This window comes from Akebia trifoliata, chromosome 5 (assembly GCF_017979445.1).
Source record: "Akebia trifoliata isolate Shusen 1 chromosome 5, ASM1797944v1, whole genome shotgun sequence".
Classification (NCBI taxonomy): Eukaryota; Viridiplantae; Streptophyta; class Magnoliopsida; order Ranunculales; family Lardizabalaceae; genus Akebia; species Akebia trifoliata.
Genome location: NC_141379.1, coordinates 24,513,852 through 24,523,050, shown reverse-complemented (window position 1 = coordinate 24,523,050; position 9,199 = coordinate 24,513,852). Strand labels below are relative to the sequence as shown.

The window sequence follows — 9,199 nt, the reverse complement described above, 5'->3', positions numbered from 1 at the left end:
TCACCAATTTTAACAGAATTTGACAAAATTACGAAAATGCCCTCATAAAGTTCACAATCATTTCACATAAAAATTTTCATAAATGACACAAACCAACATTCTCATTGAATTCCTTACGAAAAACCGATTCTAAAACATCCTAGAACATTAAAAACTGACTTAAAACCTGAAAAGTCCTCTCCGGGGGTAAAACGGTAATTTCATAATTTTCATAATTAAAAAATTCGAAATTAATAAATAAAACATTAGATAATTAAAGTGAAACATTAATGAAATTAATTTAAAATTTTGAACCAAAGAAATCGATCAATCGTGCTCTCAAGCAAAATTGTTGAGGGTTCGTGAGATATTTCTTTAAGGACCCCTCCATTTGGGGGTCCAAAGAATTAAAGATATTTTAGAGGGGGGTTCTCCAAAAATTTAAAGTCAATCAAGTAAGACTGAAGTCAAGGTATTAAAGTCAATTAAGTGAGACTGAAGTCAAAATTAAAGTCAATTAAGTAAGACTGAAGTCAAGATATTAAAAGTCAATCAATTAAGACTAAAGTTAAAACATTAAAAGTCAATTAAATAAGACCAAAAGTCATAATAGAATTCTAATTAAATAATAACTCTATCTAATAGAGTTCTAACTTAAAAATAATTCTACCTAAAACAATTATAATTAAAACACAATTCTACCTAAAACAATTTTAACTAAAACACAACTCTAATTGAAAGATCTCTAATTAAACACTAACTCTATCCAAATCAACCCTAAAAAACATCTATAAATAGAGGTGCTCACACTCTATTTTCGTATCAAATCATAAACCCTAAGAGAAGTAGGTCTAGAAGCTCCCCAAGCCCCCCATAAACCCTAGTTTTGGAGTCCCAACTCCTTACCTAACATCCCCCCTTCAATTTTAGTCTAGAAAACCCCTAAAATCCCTCCAAAAATACCCCTAAATCCGCAACAAACTTGAAGAGTTCAGATTCAGAAATAAGGAGATACCTTGATCTAGGAGATCCGAAGTCAAATCCGGAGAAAGAACAAAGCAAGAAAGTACAGTACAAGGAGCTCTTTTTGTCAGATCTGAGGGAACAAAATCCTTGCTATCGGAAAGGTATGTAATTTTTTTATTTTTTTCTAGGTTTTTAGCAATGTGATATATTTGGGAAGTTAGTAGAGACCGGCTTTGGCCGGGCGGGGTTGGTGCCTAACACCTTCCAACCCCGTAACATGATCCCCGAATTCAGATTTTTTGTGGTAGATTAGTTCTTTTTATCCATGTTAGAGTCAGTTTGGTTCCTAGACCACAATAACTAGGTGGCGACTCCCAAACCTCAAGAGTCAAAAGCGGATCCGCGCACCCCACGGATCGAGGGCGCTTTCAACTTGTACCATAAGTTCTGGATCAAAGGTGAAGACACCGACAAACTCAAAGATATCATTCAATTCAGATCAGACTCTAGTGAGTCATACACCTGCGGGACATGGTCCAATAGAAAAACTTAAGGACCGTTTTTCTTCACCTTAAATAAAAAGAAGAGGCGGTGCTTTGAAAGTTCATGACACAATTTTAAAATCCAAACCCATGAGTTAGTCAAGTTCGTAAGTTATAACTTTTTTGCCGTTTCAACAACAAAGTATTTTGAGATTTACCTTAACTAGACATGAAACATTGATTTGAGGCCTCAAGTCTCAACAGTGTCATAGGGTGTATGTTATCATTGACAGATCAAACAACTTGAAACTAAAGGCTATCCATGACATTTAATATGAAGGCTGGATCGTTTGTTAAAGCTATCATGGATTAGACTCTGCACCTTCTATTGAGTATCAGTGGTCAGTATAGACCTAGGAATAATTTGTGATGAGGTTAATCTTTTAGAGGTCCTTTGTTCAAATAGGATATAATTTGTGATGCATGAGAGTGTCGTAATCTATTGCTTTCTTGTTCTTGAAATCTTGGTGGATGGCCTCCCTTTTTCTCTCTTTTAATAAAATATTTATCTATATATCAAATGAGAAAAACAAAAGGCCCTTTTTAATCATACTAGAAAGGAAAATTTTTTCCATATACCATAAGTTCATTCAACAACTTAATGAGCAGATTCACACCAGCCTCTTTCAAAAATCATTTTTCATACAAAACAATATAATAAGGGTTACGCTGCTGTAGGTTACAAGATGTGTGCTTGGACGCGTTGATTACCACCTAATGACATATGTGTACTAAACCATAGGTATTACTTTAATGTATAACTGGAAAAAAAAGGTAAAAAAAATCCAAGAAAACTGATCATGGTTGAAAGCTATCAAGCAATGGACAAAAAAACTAAAACCAAAACAAAAACAGACAAACAAAAAGTTCAAATAAAATCTTACTCGCAAGAGAAACAAAACCCAAATGGACAGATAATATGGTAAGAGAATGAAAGACAACGCTTCTAGAATACCTCATTATCTATGAAGAAACACTCACTATGCTGTTTGAAGATCTGGGCCACAGGAGTTCCACCCACTGCCTACTCCTCCAGTTTGTCACTGGGGCATTCACAAGCATAATACACAATCATTAGCTAACATTTGAGCAATCATAAGTCTCACTTATTAGGAACATTGACTTGAGGCCTCAAGTCTCAACAGTGTCACAGGGTGTATGTTATCATTGACAGATCAAACAACTTGAAACTAAGGGCCATCCATGACATTTAATATGAAGAATCTGAACCCATAAACCTTTCTCAGAATGGATTCTCCAACAAAGTTTGATCATCCCAGCATTGTGGACTTTCTCCACCTTTTTAATACCCAAACCTTATTCCTTTTTCAATTTACAAACCTTCTCCCAATAGACTAAGTGGTGCTTATGAACTCCATTATCCCTCTTCTCCCACCCACCCCCAAAAAAGAAAAAAAGGAAAATAACCCCACCCAAAATAAAAGTTGGAGAAACAAGACTCCAAAAAAGTAGAAACCGACTTCAGAATAGGTAAGATGGATATGACATAAATGCGAATAGAAACACACATGAGAGAGGAGTGGTAATCTACCACCTTTTGATAAAAGTCTAGCCTTCCAACCCTCCAATTTTTGAGAGATCTTAGAGACCAAATTGGCACACATATCTTTTGTAACTTTATCCATGGAAAAGTGGTACACCCAGATAGTTCGAAGGAAGATATCCTTTAGAGAAACCAAGAATTTATCTAATAACATTGATTTTCCTCAAGTCTACTCCTCTAGGTAGGAAAAATCTACTACTTTCCACATTAACTTGTTGTCCTAATGCCCTTTCATAATCTTTAAGAAAAGTTTTGAAATTTGAGAGAGATTTTTTAGTAGCTTTGGTGAAGACAATCAAGTCATCCGCGAAAATAAGATGAGATGGGATAAGCTAATTCAAGGTAAACAAATAAATACAAAACTAACAATAAAGTAAAACATTAGCATTTCAGCAAATATAGCAGTTAACCGATGTCAAAACTGAATCTTTAGACTTTGAAAGTTCCAATCTTTGCACAACCCTGCAAATGAAAAATAAATAGGTAAACATAATTCAATCACAACATATAAACAATTACATAGATATTATAAAATAAACCATAGCAATATATTATATAATAATGTCAAGCTAACTAAAAAGCTAAAATTTTGACATACGGGAGTTTTGCATGTGACAAATAAACTCACAGTAATGAATCAATGGTATACCTTCTCCCTCCTCCTTTATCTGGGCTTGGGACCGGTAATGTAAAACGTTAATTTTACATTGACGGAGTTAAAAAGATTTTACTTAATACATGTAAAGTTAAAAAAAGTTTTACCTAATACATGCAAAGAGTGAGAAAGGTTTTACCTAATACATGCAAAGAGTTAAAAAAGTTTTACCTAATGAGTGTTAGATATCAATCCATATATATAAGAAACGATACACATATTCAAGACCAAGTTTTTTGTCTAATTTTTATCTTTATATGGAACTGAACAATTGTAACATCTTCAACTATCACAATGAAAGTTACAATACAAAAAGTTGATCATTCCTACCTGATAAACAAAAGTGTGTGGATCCAACTATTGTTATTAACAAAACTTGGAAAACAAAAAATTGATCATTGATATATACTTAACAAAAAGTTGTGGATCGCTGTCATTGGAAGTCTACAAACAATATTATTTTAACTATTAGTACAAGAAAATACAATTAAATTTTTTTTGTTTAAGAAGGCAGAATAACAAGTTATTACCTGTGTACCTCGAAGTATTTCAGTTATATGTACGATACGGCCAAATTGTTGACTCATAAATGACATCAGTGCTTCTAATTGCATCGACATGTTTGTCTGAAAGTCAATCATCTCTTGGCGTGTTGCAGCGGCTTCTCGGCATGCCTCATCAGCACGACGATTTGCCTCAACGGCCTGTGAGATACACTCTTGATGGGTCGGTTGGGGTCTGAAAAACGCTGAAGGTCTCACTCTCATTCCCATCTACTTGACACGACCATGACCATCTTTTCCCATGACTTAGGAAAAGATGTCGTTCCTACCTGTGTTACTTTGGGAACCACCTGACAATTGGGACTCATTCTCTTTTTGTCTCATCTCATCCTAAAATAAATTAAATACAATCAATACATATATGATTTAGAAGAAAAAAAAATGTCAAAAAATTATTGTAACTTACAAAATTTTTTATAAAATAAATAATTTGGATACATAAGTTTTTCTAATAGAATAGGTTGAAAATATATACTTACAATAACTTTTGCTGTCTTTGCATCTATAAAAGTCTGATCATTTCTTGTGTGGGTTACTATGAACATTTGCATCCAGGATAGTTTCACCCCATTATTCTTTTCTGTCTATTAACATGTGGCGTCCCGCCGAACGCTAACACAAATCCCCATGTCAGATCTCGAGGTACTAAGTGGCACCTCGAAATTTCGGCATGGTCTCCTCTGTTTATGTTAGCATTCCAAGGCGTTCAACCTGCACCTGATAAACGACATACAATCCTGCATACATATACAAAATATAATACTAGCGGAAGCTTATACACGTCTAATAACGTACGAATTATCAGAGTGCGGAAGAAGAAAATTTACGGGATTATACAAAATTTTCTCACTCTAACAAGAGTCCTAACGCTCAATACAAATCTATAATACTCCTAGACAAATGGAGTATAACTCCAATACTTACCAGGTGACGGACTCTGGCTGTCTATCTGACCCACCAGATGATTCTCACTCATGTTCTACTCCTGCCTCGCTAAGCTTCGGATCTGAAACTAAAAAAATGGAGGATGAAAGGGTGAGTAACAATGGTTACCCAGTAAGGAAGCAACAATTTCTGCCAATAACCTCTCCTAACATTAACGAATAAACATACTGAATCATTTTAAAATAAACAAAATTTTACAGAAGAAAACTACGATTAACTGGTACATATAACCAGGGATGAGCAACTAAACATTTTAAAACTCACATTACATCGATCAGCAGTACTCACTATAACATTCTCTTTTCATACAAATCTAATTGATCAAATGGAAACAATAAACATGCATTTCATTTTATATATCAAAATAAGCAACAGATACATAATACACGATGGTGGAGTATTGGAATTAGAGAGTTGGGATTCACGACTGGATCGCTCCCAGTCGGGACATGATGTTACAATTTCTTTCTGGCTTTTAGTTCCTGATTTTGTGGCCGGTCGCTGCCCTTACCACGTTTGGTTGACCATTTATCCGGCTCAAGCTGGCCGTTTGACGTGACCGTAAGCAATGGGTCTCTTTTCGATGTGTCAGAACGTTCGACTACTATAGATTGTTAGTGATCACTGACCAATCATCTTCGTCTATGCCTATCAGGCGTACATGTGATTCCCAAATATACAAACCATTCGTATACGACCACCTTTACATTACAAGTTCACTGGTAAAGATAGAGAGGAATAAACCCGGATTCCAGTTGTGACTCCACTCTCATACGCGTCCCATACCACGTATGAGTTTGGTGGTCCCTACCGTACATCCCAGGATAGTACACCACTCCGGATGATATGACGCACTATCCCTTCAGGCATTCACAAACTCTTTAACAGGTCACAAAATAGCTACATATATATATTATTTTCATTTGAAAACAAAAGAGAAATTTACAATACAAGGTTGAGAATAGATATCCAGTTTCCTACCATGCAAGTGTGGCCACCCGGCCTAAAATAAATAACATAACAGAGCGCCTCGCGCTAACAGAAAGTAAATAAACATGCAACCAGTAACATTATCCCTGGATATCCATTCACCAACCTGCATACAACACAACAACGTAAAATGCAGATATCACCCCTCGGGTGTGACTCTGACATTTTACCGTTTCATACCCTTTTTCCCTTTTTTCGACTTTTACAGTTTTCAATCTCTTCATAAAATATCTATTTTCTGATATTCATCAACTCAATATGAGTTCATTGAATATTAAATCACATTTTTCAACTATAGAATTTATTTCTATCAATAATATTGAAAAAAAGATACAAATTTCATATCAAAACGGGGTCCGAGCAGTGCACAAGACCCAATTTATGGCAATAACCCGTTAAAATACTCTACCCACGTATAATTTGTTAAAAATACAATTAAACATATCAAACATGCAATTTCTGGCGTGAATTTTGAAATAACAAAGAATTCTATATTTCGGAAATACATCCAAATTTTTCCAAATAAAATCCTAAATGCAATTTTCACAATCTATGATTACTAATAGAAATTGAGAGTTCCTTACAATCACTAGGCGACGGAATTGAAGCACGTGCGCGGAAATCGAGGCGATTGGCGTGGTAATCGAGATGGATCGAACTTCGAAGCGGCTGATTTTCGAAACTGGCTTGGTGATTTCGAAGATCTCGATGTGCTCGTCTCTTCTCCCTTCTACGGCGAAAGACGGTTTGACCCCGAAATCGATGAAAACCGAGGTCGAAGTTACGAAAATCTCCGTATAAAAATACGACTGATTTTTGACTATACGGGGTGAAAAAGACGAGAAAACGAAAGGAACTTGGTTGGGTTATGTAGAGAATGAGGCTGCGGACGTTTCTCCCTTCTGCGTCGGAAAGCGATTTGACCCCGAAACGGACGAAATCCGAGGTCAAAGTTTCAAAATTTCCGTATCCAAATACGGCTGATTTTTGACGATATCGGGTGAAATAGAAAGTGAAATGAAGATAGGTTGGGTGGGTTTTGTAGAGAACGAAGCTGCGGACCTTTTTCTCTTCTGCGGCGATCGTCGAAAGTGGACCGTTTGCGAGAGATCTGAAGTGGAAAAATCAGAGGAAAAACAAATTTCTTTTTTTTTTTTTGTTTTTTTTTTCGCACTGTTTGGACGAGTGGGGAAGATGAGATTAAAAAAAAATTTAATACTATTTATATAATATTTGGGACGAATTCGGTATTTCACCTATTATTTTGATCGACGATAACTTGGTCATTCGGTCTCCAAAACTGACAAACGAATACTCTATTTCGCCTAATTTTTCATTCCGGATCTAATGGTATAGTCAATTTCTACAAATTATGTCTCCATCAAAAATTTACATTTTTGGCCTGACATGACCCATAAACTTGATGTCGTTTTCGTTTTTGGCGATAATTCAACTTCCTGATCTCCAAAAATGACAAATAAATAGTCTATGTTGAATAATTTTTCGTTATGGACCCAACGGTATGATCAAATGTTAAAAATTATTGATCCAACAAAAAGTCACTGTTTTAGCCTGATCCGACCTGGTAATCGAGGATTTTGTAACTTTTATATTCGGACTCGCATTTGAGCGTGCTTACAGGCTAAACTATGTTTTTTGATCATTTTGAATCTAACGGTGAGGTCAGATTCCATTAAAAATGATCAAAACAAGGTCCTACAATTTTACCCTAAGTCCCACTTTCAAGATTTTCTTAAAATTCCACTATTTATTTTCCTCGAGATACGAATTAAAAATTCGGGGTGTTACAAACAAGTAAAGCATAATAAGACAATACATATTATTACAATCATGTACTAAATAAGCTCAATGGATAATTGATTTTACCTCCTTATCGAATTTTCTTGCAAAGCACTTTGTGCCAGATGTGTGGTGCATTTTTTGGTTCTTACGATTGGCTTTGTTTGTCATTTCATCCGTTTACAAAGTAAACTATAAAAAATTAGATAATATTCAAATCTTACCAATAGTTAATTAAATGAATTTATATGTAACTATGGTTGTTACTTATACCTTAGCAACTTTGCTTTCCCAAAATTGAACAAGTCAATCCCACTCCACTTGATCCATAAAAGGTGGGAGGTTCTTTTTTGCCTCATCTGGAGCACCCACAAAGTCTAAATAGTATTTTGTTTTCAAGAGGGATTTGCGGTCTTTCAATTTTTTATTGAAGGATTCAAGAACCTAACTTTTCAAGTCGGTATCGATATCAAAAATCCCCTACATCACATTTAAAAAAGCTTTAGGAGTAAAATTTCTAGATTAATATAAACAATCGGGTAGTTTAATTGATTTATTTTTCAGATTACCTGAATTGTTTGCCAAATATTCTCTTTAGCTTCAATCGGCACTCACCTCCAATCTGAATACATAAAAGATATGAACCATGGCTTCCGTACCACGGTGCCTAAGAACTACCCAAGTAATTTAACCCCATTGCCAATAGGTTGCTTGTAGTTATTTTTCTGAACACATGTTTTTAAATCCCGTGGGCCAATGTTCCAAAGTGATTCAAGATGTGTATTGCCCTGCACACGTTTTCTATGCGTCTTGCTAGCCCCTGTAGAAAATCATGTACAAAAAATTGATTATCATTCAATTATCTTACATATACATATATGAATGCAAAATCTTAAAAGCAATTACTCCATCTTACTAGATGTTGAATCAGATGCCTGATTAGAATGGGCAGTCATGTCAATCTACGTGGGCCCCAAATGTACCGTCTCATCCCCATGTTAGGGAAGTGGTGAATTATGACGATGCATCCTATAATAAAAATCAAGAAAATGATTAGTTATTTTCAAAACTTCTAAGAAATGTTATTAAGTTAATGATAATGGAGGTTAATTCAAAGATTTACCAATGAGTTTTATTAAATTATTAATTACCAAATCTATGTCAAATGATATATTGAGCTTGTAATTGCATAATT

General features: G+C 35.0%; 1 long non-coding RNA gene across 1 annotated transcript; it reads right to left on the bottom strand.

The window, feature by feature from the left end:
* Nucleotides 1-5,007: 5,007 nt before the first annotated feature.
* On the bottom strand, nt 5,008-7,376 carry LOC147401725 (uncharacterized). Its single transcript, XR_015178227.1, has 2 exons — nt 6,789-7,376; nt 5,008-5,281 (listed from the first exon to the last, which is right to left on the bottom strand). It is a non-coding gene; the product is annotated as an uncharacterized LOC147401725 (long non-coding RNA).
* Between the last annotated feature and the right edge of the window lie 1,823 nt (nt 7,377-9,199).